This window comes from Ambystoma mexicanum, chromosome 4p (assembly GCF_040938575.1).
Source record: "Ambystoma mexicanum isolate Mex_15411 chromosome 4p, UKY_AmexF1_1, whole genome shotgun sequence".
Classification (NCBI taxonomy): Eukaryota; Metazoa; Chordata; class Amphibia; order Caudata; family Ambystomatidae; genus Ambystoma; species Ambystoma mexicanum.
Genome location: NC_090927.1, coordinates 990,557,457 through 990,580,012, shown reverse-complemented (window position 1 = coordinate 990,580,012; position 22,556 = coordinate 990,557,457).

The window sequence follows — 22,556 nt, the reverse complement described above, 5'->3', positions numbered from 1 at the left end:
CCCAAATAACACAGTAGTCCAGGCTTTCAGAAAATGGCTGATCTTATGCACTCAAAAGCAGTTTTGCTCATTTGTCAGGGAGTAGCAAACGTGTTGTTTGTATTGCACATCCGCCTCTTTAACATTAACAGATGTTTTAACATGGGGTCAAAAAAATATTTGAAAATGTTAAGCCATGGACTACTCATGCCCAACTCCACAGCATCAAGCATTGACCACATGTGGAACTGAACTATACAAGCAGCATTGAAATAGAAAATGCACTTAAACCATTATGCAACAAATTTAGATCTATCCCCATCGCAGTCACACTAACAACACAAACGAGAAAAAACCTCACTGTTCCAGGTAGCATTAAAACAAAACCGAGGCCTTGTAAAGCATCATTGAGCAAATCTGTCATCAGGTTAAAATGCTCAAGTAGCCCTTGCAAAATGGCTTCTACTGTAACATATATTTTGGCAGGATGTACTGGTCAAGCATGACGAAGGAGCTTACTGGCCCTCCCTTTATTTATCTTCATTTGCTCTTCCTGGTAGTGAGTATAGCTCACTCCAGCCAGGCCTCAAAAACAGATAAGAGCAAACATGCTAACTTTAGATTAATAGCGTTGCTAGCCATTAGGTCAACAATTTTTCCAAATTACTCCTACTCAAACTGACAGCATTGAGAGATGTTTGCTACCTAATTACACCAGCGGTCATTTTAATTTGGCATCTACATTGCATGGAGGGGACCACTTCCATTTTGACTTACGTGTAAAAGCTCCTTTCCATCTTAACTTTCCACCATATAGTTTTTCTTTATACTCAATGTAGAGAGTTCTGTACCAAATTATTGGCAATAATTTAGGAAGAAGAGAAATCGATTCACGAATTGAAGGAGTAATAACGTGCACGATAATGCTAATTCACAGTGTATAAAGGGGGTAGATTTTTAAAATAATTTATCACAGTACTTTGGGCCTCATCACGAGTATGGCGGTATTCAAGCAGATTTCCTGCCGAGCGCTATTTGCACTAACGCCATGCTCCCTGGTGGAAAGACCGCCAGTTCACAAGTAAGCATGCACGCACACAGGGACATGGCGTTAACACAAATACCGTCTGGTGTAGAAATTGGTCAGGAGCCCATAAATCCATCACACTCTGCGGTAAATAAAGTGGTGGCCATTTTGGAAATCACAATCCACCGAATATCACAGCCCCTGCAAGCCATCCACACCTGTGAAGACTGAAAAATGTTTCAGGAGCGCACCAGGGGCAAGTCAGCCCTGGACAGGGTCGGGAAACCTAAATTCAATGACAAGGAGCTGGCCATACTTGTGGAGGAGCCAGTAACCCACCAGGAAGAGCTATACAGGGCACTGCAGCGCAAGACGGTTATAGGTTAAAGGATAAAAAAAAAAGGGTCTAATGGTCAAAGGATCGACTCAAAAGTACCGAAAACAAAAGGATCGAAATGTTTTGTTTTTTTTACATTTTTCTTTTTTGGGGGGTCCCCCCCAACCCCTGTTTTTTTGGTAAAAAACATTTTTTACCTATACGAAAAACAAAAAAAAAATATAATAAAAAAAAATTAAATCCTTTTGTTTTCGGCCCTATTGTGTCGATCCTTTTGCATTCGATCCTTTTTCATTCGATGCTTTAACTGGACAGCGCAAGACAAGTGGGCAGCGTTGAGCGCAGATCTGGCGGGAAATCAGCCAGAGGGTGTCTGCAGTTGGGCTTATGCCCCGGGATGGGGAGGACTGCCGCAAGCGGCTAAAGAACTTGGAGGTCCGAGTACGTGGGCTACTCTCCCAGCACAGGAGTGCAAGCATGGGGACTGGAGGAGGGCCTCCACCACCTGAGCTCACACCCTGGGAGGAAAAGATGACTATGCTCATCGATATGGGCACCATAGAGGGAGTGGGATAAGTGGAGGCTGGCAACGGTACGCATCAGGCTGCAGGTGAGCCTCCCCTAAAAATGCATGAACCTGTAAGGGCCACACATGAAGACCCTGAGTGAATGAATGTGCATAAGGCACTGCAGACACCCATAACAGACCCCTTCTACCACTGTACCATAGCGCCCCCTAGACTCCCCTGTATGTGCACTGCATCAATACAAGGGCCAGGGGACAGACATCCATGGCCATGGCACTGCTACGTGATGTGTGAGTGTGCATGAAAAAAAAACCAGTAGCATGGGCGCCTTGCATCCCCAGCAAGCCATATGTCATGCAAGCATGTCTGTGCAGTGTCCCTCCACAGTGACACGTTCCACCAATCACAACATGGGGAGTGAACAAAATGCAACTGCAATGCATGATTGATACTGTGTGAAAACCCACTTGAAGGTATGTTATGCATGATACCAATCTGGGCTGCCCTGAACTCATACCACACTCTATGTACCCAACAGGGACACAGCGATTAACGCAGGCCGACGATGACAGTGAGGAGGCTACAACACCACGGCGCCCGAGGCAGTGCGCTTCTACCAGCACCACCACCCTGCAAAGGGGCCACCCAGAAACAACACAACACCGGACCCATCCCACGTCACCACACCGTAGCCGAACCAGACGGGTTCAGCACCCACAAGGCCACAGGGGGACAGTGACTCATTCACCACAAGCCACCATGCAAACACTGGATGTAGAGGGAGCCACCTGTGGATCTGAGCCTGATGAGGGACAGACAGCAACAGCTGCACGACATCCTGAACTGTTGACCTCACCCAGCCGCAGTGACACACAAGGTATGGCCACACCTCAGGTAAGCCCAGAGCCAGTTGCAAAGGATGCACACACCCCAGGTGTGCGTTGTGTACACACACCAGAGCCAGACGTCGATACACCATCCTATGGTACCCCAGAGGATAGGCACTCGGACCGCAGAAGCCCCATCCAAGGTGGCAACATGTTCCCCTACAGCCCCCCCTTCCAGGCAGTGCATAGCTGTCAGCCCGGTCCCCGTGACACCCAAAGTACCATTGATCACGGGAGCTGCCGTGATGGCACGTCTGGATGTTATTGAGGCCAAACAGGCAGAAATCGAGTCCATGGCCAAAGTGCACAGCTGCCACATCAAGGCCATCAGCTGTGCCTTAAGGGATGCCACTAAGTCCAAAAGTTCAAAATTCATACAAAGCATGGACATTCATGATTGTGAACATATGCTCTTTAATGTACAAGTGATATTTGTTACATGTACCCATCAACCGTATCTGAGACAATTATCAATCAAGCCCTTTTGGCCTACCTCCCCTCCCTTACCCCATCCCTGTGTACACATGCACCAGCTTCGGTCACATCATCATCTTGACTTCCATCCCCAGGTGGCTGCACATCGGCATCGGGGGGCAGTGGCACATTCCTGCAACAGCAAATGTTGTGCAGCATGGCACATGTTAGAACGAGTTGCAGATTTTTCAAGGTGCATATGTCAATGCCCCTCTCATACGGCATAGGCACGAATAGCGTGCCTTCAGCAGTCCAAATGCCCTCTCAATGCAGATATGTGTACGTCCATGCACAATGTTGGATGCCCGCTCAGCTTGAGTGTGTGGCTGACGCACAGGGGTCATGAGCCATGTGTACTGGGGACATCATGAATCACCTGCAGGGGAAGGAATGCAGGTATGAGGACAAGGTTGGTTCAGTGGGTGCACAAGGCTCAGTCATCAGTGTCATTGGCAGCAGAATCAAGTTTGTGTTGAAGAGGTCCTGCTATCTCATTGCTATGTTGCCATGCCCACTGTGTCTTGCAGGACATGCATGGTCTGAGGTTGACATGCAGCTGTGTTTCGATGTATGTGTGAGTCTTCATGTGTATCACACCCATGTGGTACATGTGCACTACTTTTCATATGGTCACTTCCATTGTGGTGTGTGCTGTGCAAGGGGCAGCATCGGATCGATGGACTACTTACTGCTAGCACCACGCCTGTGTCTAGATGTATCAGGTCTGTCCCTTGTCGCTGGATGAGGGGACCCTTGTATCTGCATGTGCATGTGACATGTTGTTCGGCCATGTGTCATTGGCATTCCCTTTGGGTGGTGTTGCGTTTGCCGATTGACACTATTATGTACACTTATCCAGGCATGTGATTGGCCAATCAGAACTCATTGTTTCAGGGATGTACATTGTCGTAGATCGAGCAACTTGTGTGTTGTATTGTTGTGGATGTGCCTACTTTTGGGCATCATTGCCATGACTGTCGGGCGACACCAGGGCTTTAAGTGGGCCGGGGCCTGCCGGGGCTGGGCCCCGGCAGTCTCCAAAAAGTGAGACTGAGCCGGGGCCCTGCCGGGGCCCCCCGATGCCACCAAGCCACGGCGGGTGCATCTCCCGCCACAGACGCGTGACGGGAGATGAGCCTGCCGGTCGGCGCCGGTCGCCCATCAAGAAGTCAGGCGCCGGCGCCGCACAGCAGAGTCAGGCAACACTGCAGGCAAAGCTGTGACTGACAGACTTGCCAGCCAGTCACAGCTTGAGCGACGCTGTGACTGGCTGACACCTCTGCCAGTCACAGCTGCCTGGAATGTCGTTGGAAATGGTGCACTTTCACTCCTCTTGAGCCTCGGTAACGTGACTTCCTCAGGCTCACTCACGAGGAGTGAAAGTGCGCCATTAGATGTGTTTGGGAGTGGTGGACTGAACCGACTGTCCGTCGGTTTCCTTACCTGCTTGCTTCTTCTTGGAAAGTAAGTCTGCCACTGTCTGCCTGCTTTAATGTTCCTTGCTGTTGCAGTTTCAGCTGGTCAAGGCGAACTTCGCACTTCAATGTGTACGTGTTCGCCTTGGAAAGCTGAAACTGCAACAGACAATTCTGTTACGTTTAAAAATAAACGTTATTTATTTTTCAAATCAATGTTCCCCTTTACATGTTTTACTTTTCTGTTCCCTCGCATGCACTTTCTGCATTTTCTTTAGTTTCTTTCCCGTTTTCAAACATTTGGAATGCGGAAAAGAAACTAAAGGAAATACATGCGAGGGAACAGCCTGTGTTCCCATCATAGTTTCTTCATTTATTATACCTCCTGCCAGGGCCGTCACGAAGAGGGGGTGGGGGGGCAAACTGCCCCAGGCCTCGGGCCCTCGCGGCCGTCTGGATGGCAGAGATAAAAAAAAAAGATTAAAAAAAAAAAGTTAAACACAGCATGGATACATGATATGATATAGGATTTATTTTATTTATGTCGCGCTCATGCACAGGTGTTTCAGAGCGTGACCAGGCAAAGGGAAGGGGAACAAACAGGGAAGAAAACATAAAAAACGATCTTACTAGGCCCAGTGACATTGAGAACGCCAAGTGCATGGGGAAGGGAAAAATGGGGACAGTACATGGGAGGGGGGAGAAAGTGGAAAGTGCAGAGCATAGGAGAGAAACAAGATAAATAATAAGTTAATGAATAAATGGTGGGGGAGCGGGGCGGACAATACTTTGGCACATGCCCTGTTGTTCACACTAAAACATACACATGAATGTGGTGTGCGAGCGGAGTGGGAAGCATATTCCATCCTGAGTGCATCCCTTATTCATAAAATAATGTTGCATGGGATACCCTACATCTGCGGCTCCTTCTACTGGATAGGGTCTGCCCTGGTGGAGGCCAGGCCCAGCAGAAAGCACGATTCAGAAACGGGTCTTTTCATACCCCGGCTTGCATGGCCATGCCTAGAGCGGAAATGCTCATGGCAATCATGAGCCTTACCCTTCGTTTTTGCCTTTCAACGCCTGTAATATATTGTTTGCACTGAGTGTCAAAAATGCAAGTTGTTGCACCTCATTTACGCTACACGTACGTGCTTAACCTAGAAATCTAGACAGGCACAGTGGGATTCATTAAACTTACACTGGTGCAAGTGCAGTTATGCGCTATGGCAAAATCCGCCCCAGTACAATAAAAGTGTTCTTTTAATGCATTGTGGCCCCCAGGGCCATATTTGTCCTATTGATAATAAGGCATGGCGTTTTCCATGGGCAATTAATTGCCCTGATGCGAAAATGCATTGAAAGTATGAATGTTAGCCCTAGTGCCAATACCATAACTTGCAACGTTGCACCTTTCTGTACCAAGACTTATGCAGGGCCTTCAATGGGGCTTGAAATTAGTGCTTTGAAATGCTTGCCTTATAAGTTGCCTTTTGACACTGGTTCCTCCACATCAACCACTTGCTGACAAAGGAGGATTTAAAGATTTTCAGTGGGCATTGTGTTTCAGCTCCCTGCTGGCTGGCCGTCTTGTGATAATCAGCGGCTATTAACTCCTAGCTGTATTTCTTTGTCTGCATTATAATGTATGTACCAAACGGGTGCCTTAGACTGTTTTCCGCTCTAAGTAATCATCTTCAGCCATGCCTAGGTAAAGAAAACATAAGTGTTATCAGGTGGCTAGACTGGCCTGCATTGAATATTGGGCAGTCTAGCCAGTAATAACACTTATGGTGCACAGCTAGTCTGGATATACATTCCGTGGCATGTTTCTTTTTTTTTTAGTGGCTGTGAGTCCTTATATGGTAATACTGGCCCAGATGCCTTTGGGTTTGGCGCGCTTTACATATGCTGAATAAATAAATAAAATAGATTGATTGCAGTCTCCATGGACATTCTTCAGTTCAAAAATTAATCAGCCACCACTGAACATCATCTACCTGTCACTGTGTATGATGTGTGTTTTAATGTGCACAAAGGGGCAGGGCAGTCCTCCCTAAAGCTGGCGTCACGCCACCCGCCGTCATGCCATCCTATATATATTTATGCATAAAAATGTTAGTCTGGAGTGAACTTGTCTTCAGTAGAGAAACATAACTTAGCTGTAGTTGATTTGCTGTCATAATAAAGAACCATATTTGGGATCCTCCACACACACGAAGGAGAGTTATCGCATCTCCTGTTTGCGGCGGCGCCGCTGGTGGCCCAATACAAAAAATCATTAGGGGGCCTCACCAAACATTTTGCCCCGGCCTCGCCACACTTTGTGACAGCCCTGCCTCCTGCTCTTGTCTTCATGATTACACACAGCTGCTTTCTTTCAAAGGAGAGAGTCGTCCCTCTTGGCGAATCTCAGCTCTTGGAATTCTCGGCTTTTCCCTGGTGTCGTCATTTTCTTTGTCAAGTGTTTTTCCATTAGGGCTCTGCTTCTGTCTCTCCATGGACCTTCTTATGCGGATTTCTTTACGTCCCGTCTCTCGTCGCCATTTGTAGGGTTCTTACTTCTAATGTATTTAAATAAACTTCTTACAAATTCAGATTTGTGTTCACTTGTGATGTACTGGTTATACAGAGCTCAGCATTGCATTCTCATATTATGGCACATTTAACCAACCGCTTCAAACTGTCTCCACGGCCAGAATGTTCGGGCATATATGGTTCTACCCTAGGGTGTGCTCCTTCATTACATAGCATGTGAGGTCAGCACCTGGCGGCAGCGCCTGGTGTCCCACCTCACTACATAATGCCCCTGTGCCATTGAAGACAATTCCAAGTGCTTCCCCTTCATAGTATCTGCCAAGTTGTGGAGCTGCCTCTTTGCTTTGAATCCTTATTTGTGTATGCTTGCTCCACAAATCAACCATTTATTGGGAAGTGAGAAGTAAACTCACTGAAAGTGAGTGTGTTTGTTTGTTTCCTCATTTATAAGGCGCGCCAAACCCTCGGGTAACTGGGCGCAAAGGTTACAAGGTTACTTTAAGCTTCATGTTACAGACATTGCATGATATATACATAAGGTACAAAATTGGGAGTACAAAGAGTCCAAAACAGATGATACAGTATGGGAGACTATATTGCAAGCATCAAGGTAGATAAAAGGTCAACAGGATAGTCAAGAACAAAGTGAGAACTATAGGTTATAGTGTAAAATTGTGTGGAAAGTGAAAGAACTAAAAGTATATGATTAACTGCAGAGAGGTCCAAGGGAAAACAGTAAAGGGTTAGGCAGCCGACAGTAGCCATGGCCTTTTACCACACTACGCTCTATGCTAAATCTGTCTCTTGGATGCTGCAGTGTGCGCCCCCTGGCTACAGGGTGCATTCAGGAGCTTTGCATCATCACATCGATTCCCAGAAGTAAGATGCGAGGTTGGGGACACTACATACCTCTGTCAACTGAACTCACACTCTTGTGTTGTAAGATATCACATCCCATCCTATAGGAAGGGTCTCATTATTGGAATAGGAAGGATTGAGATTTCACATCTCAGGCTATGGGAAGGGTCTCATGTTTGGAATGGGAAGGAGTTGGATATCACATCTCATGTTATAGGAAGGGTCTCAGGTTTGGTATTAGAAGCATTGAGATATCACATCTCATGTTACCGGATGGATCTCAGGTTAGGAATGGCAAGGTGTTGGATATCACATCTTATGCTACAGGAAGGCTTTGAATCCATTTATTAGTGGTTGTTAGGTTTATTTACCACCCAAATTAGAATACTGCCTTTGTCACTGCAATAAGATGTAGTAATTTATATATAAACTAGGTTCAGAGCAGTAAACCACATTTTCTTTTTTTACAGATAGGAAGCCGAGAGTTTCGGCCGTGCACAGGTTAGAAACAGATCTGCTAGTGATACACCCAAGATTTTGAGCAGCCATTAACGATGTCTGCGGTACTTCCCAAGCGCAAGTCTGTGCAGACTTCATTGTTTGACTACTTGCCATCAGCGAAAAGATGTAAGGTGGAGGAGGCTGCCACCATTCTGAGTGGGGATGAGGAAGCTAGCCCAGTCAATTCGAGAAGTGAGGCACCAGAAATATGCCAGGATTCTTGCGCTAAGGAGGCCAGTAGCTCCAGTGCATCTCCCGCTACACTGCAGCCTGTGCCAGAAGAGCCTCTTCTAACCCCTGATTGCTGGAGCGTGCAGCAATGGTGCTATTTTAAGGGGCAATATGAATGGATTTTTCTGGCTTCAGGCCACATTGGATGCTCTGTGTGTAGGGACGTGAAAGCAACAGGTGGCTTATCCGTGCACTCCTGTGGGCAAGGTTTGCGCATAAGCATGGAATGGGCCGATGGAAAGGTGGGTCCTTCAGGTTTTGGCAAACATGCTAGGCAAAAGCAGCTCCGAAAGAAGATTATGGAGCACAAGTCAAGTGGTGCTCATAAAGCATCACAAGACATTCTAACAGCGCGAAAAAATAACCACTTGACAGAAGTCATGCAGCAAAGCAGTGGCAAACATTTGGAAAGCACATGCAAAGTGTTTCACACTGTTTTCTACTTGACCAAAAAGAATCGGCCATTCACAGATCACCCTGATTTGGTGGACCTCCAGGAGGTGAATGGTGTTGAAATGGGTCGTGTGTTGCGCAGTAATGTTACTGCAACAGAGATAGTGAGACATATTGCATCAGAAATGCAAAAGAAGTTAGTGTGTTATATCAGAGAACACAAGCCAAAGATTTCTGTGTTTGTGGACGAGAGCACTACTGTCAGCAACAAATCAACTTTGATTATTTATCTGCGGGGTCTTTTCGGGGCTCATTGTAAACCAGTCACCATTTTCTTTGGTCTAGTGGATCTCCAAGAGACAAATGCCTTGGCCATAAAGGAAGCTCTGCTGGGGTATTTTGAGAATGTTGGCATCACAAAGACCCTGTTGCATGAGATCTGGATTGCTATTTGTTCGGATGGTGCAGCTGTAATGTTTGGAAGCAAAGGGGGGTGATAACATTATTGCGAGCGGAATTCCCAAATCTTGTGTTATCGTGGCATTGTCCAGCTCACCGCCTTGAACTGGCCGTTGGAGACACTATTGATGATGTTGGTGGGGCCAATCATTTTAAAATGTTCATGGACTCTTTATATGCCACATACAGCATGTCACCAAAAAACACAAGACAGCTACAAATGGCTGCCAGTGATCTGGGTTTGCAGCTGCAGAAGATAGGGAAGATGCTGGACACACGATGGGTTGCATCAAGTTATAGGACGGTTCAAGCTGTTTGGAACTGCTTCCCTGCTTTGTGTAAGCATTTCGGAGAAGCTGCTAAGGATCTCTCAAGACCCACAAGGGACAGAAGCAAATATGACGGTCTGCTTAAGAAGCTTACCTCCAACACTTTTGTGAAAGATTTAGGGCTTATGTGCGATGCCCTTCAAGAACTGAAAGACTTGTCTCTGGCTCTTCAGAGCCGGGATATCACAATTGTGGATGCACACAGACTCTTGGTGGGGCAAGTACGGAGATTCTTTGCGATGAAAGAATCTCCGGGGGAGTTTGCTTCTACTGCTCAGAGTGCAGTTGATTGTGGACACTTCAAGGGCGTTCATATTTCCCAGGGAAGGGCAAACTCTGTGTCTCTGAATGAAAGGCAATTTTATCAAAGCCTTTCAGTTAACCTTGCCAAAAGATGTGCTCCAGACTTGGGATAAAGAACTTGTAGCCAGTTTCAGTGTCTTGGATGCAAAGAATTTACCGAATGATGAAGACATTGTACTTTATGGTGAAAATGAGATTCAGAGACTGTGTACGAAATTTCAACTCCCAATCAGAGACACCATCCATGCCTTCAGGGATTTTAAGGACTTTGGTGGCAAAAGGTGCCCTGAAGCATTTAGGGCTTTGGTTGCTTGCATGGAAACGTTGCCCGCAAGTAATGCAGATTGCGAAAGGGGCTTCAGCGCCATGAATTTAACTGCTTCGCCAAGCCGAGCATCCCTCCATGTGGCCACTATTTCCTCATGTTTATGGCTGAAACTTAATGGCCCTCCAGTAAAAGCATTTAAGCCATTGTCCTTTGTAAAAAGCTGGCTGGCAAAAGGGAGACGAACAGCTGAGGAAACACACTGCGAGCAAGCTCATGCAAAGAAGGACTCCCTTGAAGATTATTATGTGGGGTTCTGGGAAATCGTCAATTAATTGTTTACACATTTGAATGCACCTGTTAATGTACTTCAACACCTATCCTTTTGTCAACGGCCCAGTTAAGGGTCCAATACATAATCAACTTGAGCTTTGATTTGTTATACTTTAAGCCACGTAGCAAGCAGTCTGCTACACAATATGTACTTAGTAATGTGGGCCCAACCAGTTTTACCATGTTGCATTTAGGCCCCGCCCACCAATTGGGCCACGCCCATCATGTCTTAGGCCACGCTCCCAAATGAGGGCCCCCCCTCAGTTTCTTCCCCCACTTAAAGCACTGGGCGACACACACAGAATGCATTGTGGTAGTTGGTCTTCCATATCTGACTGTGCTCCCACATGTCTTTGCCATACAGACTGGCTGTGTTCTGATGCATTCCACATGTCCAAGGGTTCTCGTGCAAGGGACATGCATGGGAAAGTTGCAGCGCTAGTGCTGCCTATGTCTTCTGCTGGCATGCATGGATTTCACTGTGTGTCTCCACCCCCCATCAGATGTCATTTGACATGCATTTCGGACTTCATTTGTACTCACCCAGCATCCATGTGTTGAGGCCTCGGTGCCTTTACATGTATGCTGGCAGGGTACTATTGTGCAGGTTCATGGAGTTGTAGGTGTATCCTGGATAGCGGGCATAGCAGTGGCTGAGGGTTAAGTCAGGTCTACATGTCATCTGCACATTTATGGAATGGTAATTCTTACGGTTTCTGTAAGCCGCATCATGTACCATGGGTGCTACTAGTGGTACATGTGTGAAGTCCACGGGTGCTGTGAGGTTCATGACTTGTCCAATGGCATGGCACTGGCTCTTCAGCTGGTTCACCTGTGCTTGTGTGGCTGCCAATGCAATGTACTCATTGACATGGAGCAGCAGTGCATCCAGCACCTGTCCCAGCACGGCACTTAGGGTGGACTGGGCCATGGCATGCATCATGGCAACGGTGTGTTGGTAGCTACCAGTCCCAAGGTATTGTGGCACGGACACAAGCTTCACAAGCGGGGGCACTGCAGTCTGATAGCCATACGGCTGCCTATGTCAGCCTGGATTGTGTCCAGCAACTGTGTGATGGTTGCCATGACCAGCATATTCTCCGTCACCAACTGCCCATCAGTCAGGGCCCAGGGTGGTGGCCTGACCCTGGGGATGGCTGTCTGCCTTGCTGGTGATACTCTCCTCCTCCTTCTCCTCATCCCCACCACCCCCTGTGCTCCCAGGACCCTGGCCTGGTTGGCAGGCCTCTGTAGCTCCAGGCGCAGCATGTAGATGCCCATATCAAGGCTCCCGGCTCCAAATGGCAGCATGGCGTTTGGAAGTGTGTGTCGTGCATGGGTGGGTCCTTTGTAGGCCTCTGATTTGCATTGGTTTCACCTGTGCACTTTTTGCTGTCTCCTGTGTTCTTTTACCTCCAGCATTTGGCTAGGGGTATTTTTTGGCGGTTTTCCGCTGGTTTTCTGGCACTAATAGCACCTTCGTCGGACTTGTGATGGCTGTGTAATAGCGCAAATGGGTGCCGGCGTTATTACAGCTGGCTGTACTTGCGCCGGCTGTAATAGCACCAGCGGTATTTGTACTCGTGATCCGGCGGAGCAGTTGGCGGCGCTAATGCCTTTATCGCCGGATTTAATGGTTACCACCCAACTCGTGATGAGTCCCTTTGTGTCATAGCATGCCCCATGGTGAGCTATGTAAATAATATAAGTATTTCAGGTGGATAATTAAGATTGTAAAATGAATTTCATTTAAGGAGCGTATGGATACAGAGGTATATTAGAAAATTGTTCAGCGAGTATTACAAACTAGTAGAATTGATTCAGATGAGGTTGACAACAAGAGAGTGTGGACATAGGGGCATGTTTGTAAATTGTTTATTGAGACCCATGATATATTAAAAATGAATCAGAGGAATTAACAATGAGAAAGAAAATGTGAAAATGTTTACTAGCCCATTATTTTATTTGCTTTTGTCCTATTGGCTTTCTTTCCTTTTACTATTAGGTCTATATTTTTGATCAATTTATGTTGCTTTTGATTTATTATTATTCATGGTGAAAATTGCACTGTTTTGGTGGAAATGACAGTAACTGCTAATCCAAGATTAATATCCTAATTGGCCCTAGGCACAAGGCAAAGAACAATTATTTAAAATAAATAACTATCATTATTATAATTATAACTATTATTATTATAATCATTATAGGCTACACGATTCAAGGGTTAAAAAAGGAGATCCTCATTCTTAGGGCTAATCTGCCTAGCCATGGTGGCCACCAGATTCTGCCATGGTACTTTCTGAATGTGGGTGTCTCTCATCGGCCATTTTTCCTTGGATAGCGGGTCACTATTTCTATCTGTTTGCATGCTGAGTTGAGGTTTTCTGGATATATGCGGAACAGCTCCTGAATGATGCACACTCTTTGTCGCCGTGGATGAATCTTGGGAACACTGTCACAAATTCCATGTGAGAGCAGTGAATCCTTAACACTGCACACATCTGATTCAGCCTATGTAAAATAGAGCCTATTAGTAGTTATGAGCGTGAGGTTGGAAATAGGGCAAAGGCCCTGGAGAATCTTCCATATAATAAATCCAGGATTAACCTCACAGAGTTGGTAGCCTCCCCTTATTCTCAAGGTCTTCTCATCCCATCTTCATTAATGGGATTTCATCTCACTATGTAACTAACTCCCATTTAAAATGGCTGTTTTCTGCTGGTTTTGTGTTATATCCTGTAAATATTGGCTATGCAGGAACAGACTAGGAGAGGAGGGTAAGAAAGAGCTACTGTGGGCCTTGCAAGTCCATCTCCATCTTTCTGACCTGGCAACATGGATATCTGTGGCTCTAGAAGATGTGGTTGACAGAAGTACAGAAGGGTATATTGAAGGTGTATGTAGAGTTAAATTTAGCTCTTGATGCCAGCATAAACCTGCTGAATGTTTCAGCCCTCTTGAAATACTTTCACGTTTTTCTTTAGGCTCTACCAGCAGTTTCTGATATCACCACAGATAGCTTTTTTATCAGACGGGAGCATTTGGCACTTAACGGACCACCTGCTTATCATATTTTGTTATTGGGTCATATATTGCACAAGCTCTGTCATTAAATGGCCTCTTGGCATTCGGGGACCTGCAAGAGATGGGGTGGGAAGTGAGGAGAGAGGGGTAGCTGTTGCTGCATTTCTGAAGTGTGCAGAACGGGGGAGCACAAGCTCTCTTTGTGGGTAGACTTCTAGGTTGAACATGGCAGCACTTCCCCTACCAGTACCTCTCGGAATGGTATTGCTCTGATTTCAATATGCCAGGTTGCGATTTGCCTGCCTGTGATGTGGTGTGTGGGCTGCTTTGTCATTGACTGGTGCATGTTGTGTGTTCAGTCACGTTGTATCATCCACAGCTGAGTGGTGCTGTAGTTGGAGTATCTGAGAGGTGTCACAGGGCAGTTGGAAGGGTAGCTCCGCCAAACTAACTACCATATGTGGGCCCTGAGTTTGCACCTGCCATAGTGTAACATACCTTACTATTTCACAGCGTAGACTAAAAGGGCGCACTGAGGCCTGAAAAGGCATGTCAAGGGATATTGATGCCAAATAAGGCATAGCAAGGCATGAAAAGGGATAACAAGGCAAAAAGGATACATCATGACTTCAGTTGCACCACTCACCTCGACAAACAGTTCCCATGTTCACTTGCTCATTCTACTCATGTCAACCACTCTCTATCTCTCTCTCTCTCTCTCTCTCTCTCTCTCTGCCTCTCTCTAGTCACTCAGCCAGAAGAATTATGAGGGAATTTAGCTGTGCTTGGAATATACCCAGAGACCACCTGCTACACTACAGAAACACAAGAAAGACAGAATGAATACCTTTGGTTTTCACCTACCACCCAGCATTAACCCAAATAAATAGAATTGTTACAGACCTACAACCAATTTTTAGCCGGGATGATGAACTGAGAAATCATTCAAAGAAGCTCCCTTAATTGCATGCAAGCAATCAAGAAAGCTAGCACAGTCTTTGATGAGGAGCGCATTTCCACTAGGTCAAGAACAAGGAAGGCCAGAAACGTACCCTTGCAACATCAGGACTTGCAAAACGTGGCAGCACATCTGCACCAGATCTGCCGTAGCAATCCCGCTAAACCAAACAATATAGATACAAGGAATTTACAAATGCAGATTATCCAATGTTGTATAGCTCATCGAATGCAAAAAATGCATTCAGGAGAATTACATCAGTGAGACCTGCAAAGATCTGCTTGAAAGGATGAACCTACATAGATACACTGTCTCCAACCACAAAACAGAAACACCAACTGGTTGCCAGAGCACACAGGATGGGCCTTTATTGCAGGATGTATCAGTGATGGTTTTAAAAGGTGGCCTTTCAAAAATCACACAAAGAAGGATATAGGAGCCCAAGTACCTGAAGATGCTTAACCTAAAAGACAGTGGCCTTAACATTGATATTAGACTTATGACACACCATGGCCAACGTTGAGACCAGGTCCAGAAGTGCAATCACATCAACAAAGTCAGTAGACTCTCCTCCAACTCTGTTTCTCACCAACAGATGCCAGGCACTACTGTTCAGGATCTCTAATGTGTGAGGGGCACAGGACACCCACAAACGGAAATCTTGGGCTCTAAAGTTTGGAAATGTGAAATGCCTACGTAAAGGCAGTAAGACTGAAATGAACAATGTGGAAAACCTCAGAGAAGGCAGTATAATTGATACCTATTTGAACTTTGTGATATGCCTAAATGAAGGCAGTAGGAGTGATATGAACTTTGTGAAAAGCTTACGTAAAGACAGTATGAGTGATACAGACATTGTGGAATGCCCAAGTGAAGACAATAGAATTGATAAAGAAATAAACACTGTTGAAAATCCAAGTAAAGACAGTGAAATTGATAATAAGAGTGTGAAAAAAAGATCAGTGACCCAATACTGGAGAAGTATTATTTTGTGGCTACAAAAGGTAGTAAAAAGAAAGCAAAGAATCCCTGGCAGGATAGTGGACCAGGCCAACAGTGCATCTGGGACTCACACCCAAACAAGAAAGTGATAACACCCTGACAGGATAGTAAACCAGGGATAACAGAAGTAAAAGGAGAAGCCAAAAGAGACAAGGGGTTAAAAAAACACCCTGAAAGCATGGAACAGTAATCCAAGGGAAGATCTGTACCCTTATTTGAGGATAAAACACAACAACCTGGCAGAAGAATATACCAGGGAGAGGAGAAGGAAGAAGAAAGCCCAGGGTTCAAAATCCCTTTGTGAAAGTAAGAAATCATAACAGTCGATGCAAAAAGGAAAGAGCCATACCCCTTTGAGTAATAAAGGAAACAAGAGAAATAAGAAAACAGCTAAACCCTGGCAGGAGAGTAAACCAGGGGTAAGAAGATAACTGAATAAACCTGGAATTATTGAATAGGGACAAAAGGGGAAACCATATCCCTTTAAAGACAGAGTAACATTAAATATCTCTGGTAAGATAGCTCAGCAGGTTGAGCGCTCTCTGCTGCAATCTGGGCGTGACCTGCAGGTCGCAGGTTCGAAATCCCGGCGAGGTTGATAAATGAGTACCAATTTCGGTTGGGTGATATTGTATGTAAATATTTGTCATGTCATCTTTGATGTCCTGGGTGTTCGTTTTAGCAATGCACGTAGGTGGAGCGAGTTATGGTTGCTTGGCTTACCATAATTGTCGGTTTTACTGTCAAGTATAACGTCCCTTTAACAACAAAGTTTTTTTACTGAATATACATATATATATAGAGAGAGATTCAACATAGTTAATCATTCGATTATGGACACCACCATGCCATTTCCATAAGATCTAGTAGATATCAGATTATGCACAGAATAGGTATAAAAAGAACGGACAACTGATACATTGGTAATGCTGCTAGCCCTTGCGTAGACCCTAGCCCCATGAAGTAAATCGTGGATGGGATACCAGTACAATATGATCATGCATCGGGGGTGAGTCATGGAGACCTAGAAGTTGTGGTTTTTTAACACACCTTTGTATTTTAACAAGGTGGAGAAGATGTTTTAAGCATTGACTTGTCACTTTAAAATTACATAACAACCAAAGCTGCTAAATGCACTATGCACTTTAAAATCCCGACCCAGTACGATTAACAGACGTACGAGGTAAGGGTAGAAAAGCAACTAGGTCGAATGGGTTTTAATGAATTTTGTTTCAGCAAATTTTCACCCGCACTAGCTGGAAAATTGCATGAGCATTTTGGTAAACAAAAAATGTAAATCCAGAGGGTATGAGCACTGAGCTAACAGAAACAATAGACAAACGTTTATCCAATGAGAAAACTATATATCCAGAAATGCCCGTTAAATAATGCATTACCGAAGGGAAACCACACTAGGCAAAGATGTCTGACATGGAATTGGCTTGAAATGCTGATCTAAAATGTGGTCATTTGTTGGTTTTTACTTTTGCTGCTACCACTCCCCCTTTCTCCCTCTCTTCCCACTTGCCTAATGTTTTAAATCAGTACATGGTGAAGAGGGCTAACTGTTGTGAGCAAGCGACGAGTCAGTCGCGAAACGCGTTAACGCTTCGAAATAGGAGGAGTGTTGCACTTGGGAGGACCCATACTGGGGTCATTTTTCTATTTTGTGGAAACGAATTTCCATTGTTTTTTCCCAGTGTAAATCAATAAAGGAAGATAACAAGAAAACGAGAAAGTGTTGGTGTGGACTTTAAATCCCCCCCCCCCTTTTTTTGTGGAAACTGGGCGAACATGGCATTGTGGAGAGTGCAGCTCGATTTTGCTACCTGAAGGTAGAATTTGCCAATATATATATACGTATATATATATATATATATGGTAGGGAACAAAAACAAAGGGGCTAAACATGTGATGTCGTCAGTGATGTCATCAATGACATTTGTGATGCCATCTTTCATGTCCTGGATGTTAGTGTTAGTAGTGCAGAGTGGTGATGGCAGGTGTGGATGCTTAGGCAACCATAACTGGCGAATTTCAGTAGTTTTTCGGTTTTACTTTGAACCAGAATGGCACGGTTGAAAAAGTTTTTTAGTGAAGTGTACCAGTTTTTTGCAGTGCAACTTAACCATAACGTCCCGTTAACAAGGTTTTTTTTTAGTGAGATATATATATATATGTGTGTATTTGACTATGTGCAAGGATGTTTGTCTGTGAATTATAGTGAGATTTGAACAGGCCGTTTATTTCATTTCTTTGTCGGCAAGCTGCCTGCGATTGCGTAATGTTCTGCAGACTTCATTTATTTAAACCCAGAATTGTGGAGTGGGTCTGTATACCAGATGGCCTTAGATTAGGGTTCCACTTAATGAAGCAACTATACATTATCCAAATATATCGTTCACTGTGTATTTTCCCCAGTCTCCCATCTTTAGTGGTAGCCTTCTCTGGGGATTCAGGATAGAGCAGAAGTGACATAACATGCATGGTGATGGAGCATGATCTTTAGTCTGGTGAAATGACAGAAGTAACATCATGGATGTAATCACAGGAAGTGACATCACATGACCTCTGGCTTGGTGAAATGACAGAAGTGACATCATGGATGTAAAACGTAAGTATGCTCTGATTCATTAAATTGCAAGTAACTACTAAACCCAATAAAGTCTAGTTAAGTTATCAGCTGTGGTTTTGCATTGATATAAAATGGATGTTGTCTCGGCATGCCTGGGGTTGAGCCAGCAGACCCAACATTGGCTAGGGGCACTGCTTTCATCTTTCAGTAGGGTTGTATTTGGGCAGTTCCTGTTTAATGATTCCAACACACACCAGGCGTATTACATGCTAAATACAGACACATTTTCCCACTTGGTGCTCTAATATGCCCAGTGTAGTCTCCTAAACGAGGATACTGGCCAGTTATACCATCAAATGACAGTTATTGTCTTTATCTGTCAGGTACAGGCTTACGTATTCAGTTGCTGCCATTTTCCAGCAAGGGCAGCCACAAAAGCCACAGTACTCCCATGTTACACCAGTTAATCCGTCATACGCCTTCGACAGTGATAATATGGCAGGCAGCGCTTCACATTTACAAGTGCTCCCATCATACACAAGTGCAGTCTAAAGTGCCTCAGTAAAGCCATCTCATGGTACCTATGGCCGCGTGTGTCGCGTATAGTAGTTATTTGTAAGGCACAACCGCACATGCCCAGCTACTGCCAACACATACCAAGCGCACCGTCAAAACTCTCTGTCATTTAATCCAAGGAAGGGTTTGCATGATATGACTGATATAGTCATGATATGTAAGGTACAGGCTCACATGTCCAGGTGCTGCTTTAATATGCCAAGTGCAGCATCGAAAGCCCACAGGCTGCAATTACGAAACAAGCATAGACATTGTATGTATCATTCACAAATTAAGTAGGCGCCCCCCAAGATAAGGATAGCCACACAACATGTCATCTCAAATAATGTCCAGCCACCAAATTCCCCTATTCAAACGAAAATGAGCCCAGATCAGCAGGTAGCAAGAAAACATGTGTATGACAAGACCATATCAGATTCAGCAAACAATGGTAGATTGGCGTGTAATCAAGTCACAAGTTCCCATCAGAAGGTCATGACGACTCGAATGAAACCACACATGTGTCACAATACAGAATGCAAACCACAAAGAATGTTAGCAACCGGAATGTGCTCAGACGGAACACGAAGGCTGGGCCACAAGATCCAGCTGCAGGAACGTGTTGACCCTCAAGTAAATTAACTATGTTAACGCCTCCAAGCTTTCACCAGATCAAGATAAGGCACTGGGCCAGTCACACTCTGTTGTGTTATTTGTTTCCTGCTCTGTCGCTTTAAGTGCTGGGTGGTGATACAACTGCCATATCCTTACATCGCTTTGATTTGCAATCTGCCCAGGGCAGAGAGACTCTGCAGCGCCTTGACCCTCTAAAACCTAGTTGGTGGAAAACATGCCTCAAGGGTATGTTCCTGTGCACCTCAGAATCCAGTGTTCAGATGAGCGTGTACTTGGTCTCTTGAAACTACTGGATATTCTTGTGGGATAACGGGTTGTCATTAAAAGAGCAATTTGATTGACACAGTCCAGGTGTAGGCATGAGGAGAAAGATAAGGATGACTGACAGGTGTGCATAGTTGTGGTGTCAGGTATGCTGATGACATGTCTGGGGACATTTGAGGGGCGGAATGGAGACAACTGGCTGTTTGTATGTTGGGAACAGCAGAGGACAGACATGGGTTAACAGCAGACGGTAGTTTTGGGTTTTCACCTGAGGGCAGGCTTGAGATCACAGCTGAATTCGGGCATAGGGTGACAGCGGAGGGTAGGTGTAGAATAATAGTTCAAGGAAGGTGTGCTGGGGATATGTTGAGACACAAGAGTGTTCTGCAGTTAAGCAAAGGGCCCCTTCTATTCACCGTTCTCTGCTGGGCTGCCCTCATTCTAACTCCTGCTTCAAGTCCCCCATGGTGATATCCTGGTTTCTGCAACAGTTGACGGGGACTATTCCTTCCAAGAGGGGATGTTAGCTCTGCAGAGCAGTGTGAGCGATGGTTACTTGGCAGATCACTGTCAGTCTTCAGGCTCCCTCCTCTCCTCTGACTTCTTTCTGTTAATAGTCACTTGCTTTTATATAGCAACTAGCAAAAAGTACCCGTACTCCACAAGGGTTCTGTAGACAGAGATGATAACACTCTCATCAATTGTTGAAAATCAATGATCCTGTAGGTCGCTGTATCGCTTGATGTGCTTTGCACTCTGAAGTAAACTGCACTGAGAATGGGCGCATGTGGCTCGATGACGTATCCCAGAGCAGACGTGGAATGGAGGCGAGAGTTGGTGTGCTGCAGCATACTGGGACCTTCTGCGCGCTCTCCCCACCTCTTGCCTCACCCTGGCGTGGTGCAATGCGTTGTGTTGCAAATATCTCAGAAACAGTGTGTCCTAGGGCTTTGAAATTTGGTTTGTTTTCAAGGTCCAGTAGGGACCTATGAGATTTGTTCCTCGCGTTGAGTTGCTTAAAATTAGCTTTGTCCGTTGCTTCTACGACCACATTGATCTTTCACCGAGTTCAGGCAACTGTCTCATGTGTAAAGGGGCTGGTATCCAGGGAAAGGTTGGGGTGTCCCAATGTCATATAGCCAGTAATGTCCGAGGGCCCTAACAGGTAACTATGCAAATGTTGGTGTAGATTGGTGAAACAGTGTGGAATTGTATAAGGAAAAACTAACTGTTGTTCTTCTTTATACACATATAAAAGTTAATAGATAATAATTATATTATTCCTATACAATGCATGCCCAGATGCTGTAATGAATTGGTGTGAATAAGACAAATATATCAGGTCCTTCTCTCTTTATTGTTCACGTAACATCCACACATTGATTCAGTGACCCAGAGGTTTGACATCAACCCCTGTATGCCTTCTCATGCGTGGCAGTCTCTCAAAGGCTTGGCCAGCTTGGCTGCATATGCTTTCAGGATTGTTAGTCTATCAGAGCCCTTTGTAATCGATGTCTGCATTTCATTTCAGGACTTGCAGTCCCACAGAGGCTTTTCCAGCAATATATGCATTTCTTCTCAGAATTGGCAGATTATCAGAGGCTTTGTCATCAACCTCTGCATTGCTTCACAAGAATGGCAATCTTTCAGAGGCGTGGTCAGCAACCTCTGCTTCCTTTTCAGAAATGGCAATCTCTCTGCAGCTCTGTCACCGCTTCTGTGTTCATTTCACAGAATATGAAGTCTCTTCAAGCTTGATCATCAACCTGTATAGACCGTGTCAGGAATGGACGTGTCTCAGGGCCTTTATCATTAACATCTGTATTGGCAGTGTTTCTGTTCAGTCATCAGCCTGTGCATTCCTTTCTCACGACTGGCAGTCCGTTGAAGGTTTGCTCAACTACCTCCATATTCCTTCTCACGATTAGCAGTCTCTCAGAGGCATTTCCATCAGTCTTTCTATTCTACCTCACTCTTCCTGCTGGGAAACTGCCCAAGTCCTGTCTGCAATTATTGTCTTCTCAGAATCAGCAGACTGTCAGGGCCTTATTACAAGGTTGGTGTTGCAGGAAAAAAGTGGCAGGAATTTCGTTAACGCCACTTTTGCTGCAACACCAAACTACAAGCCAGTGGGGTGGCCAGATTTAGCTCCAGCCAAGAGCAGCTCAGGCACCCCAGTTACAAAAAAACTGCTGGTTTTTCTGGCACTGGTATTACCGGTGCTGGTAATACTGGCAATCCCCCCATGGAGTCCTACAGGACTCCATGAAATGGGGATTTACATGTCCTTACTTCCACCTGTAAGCTGCCGGTAAAAAAACGTTGTGCCTCTCCTACTGTATTGCTTTCCTGATATATTGGATAATGTATTTTTGTCAGTGTGCGATTGTTTTTGGAAAGGTTTTTTCTGTATTGATGATATACGATTAATTCCTATAGGCTCAGTTTACCAGACTTTTGGCATCAGCATCTTTGTTCCTTCCCAGGATTGGCAGCCTCTTAGAGGTTTTGTCATTGACCTCTGACCTTTGATAACACCAGGGTGGAGCCATGTAAGTGCAAGCACAAGTTGGCGAGATACAAAACCTGTATTTTATAGAGGGACAATGTTGGAAAAACTCCTTCAGGATGTATCGGGAGAATAACCATATAGCACAAGGCAAGAGCGAATTGTCAAAGCAATACC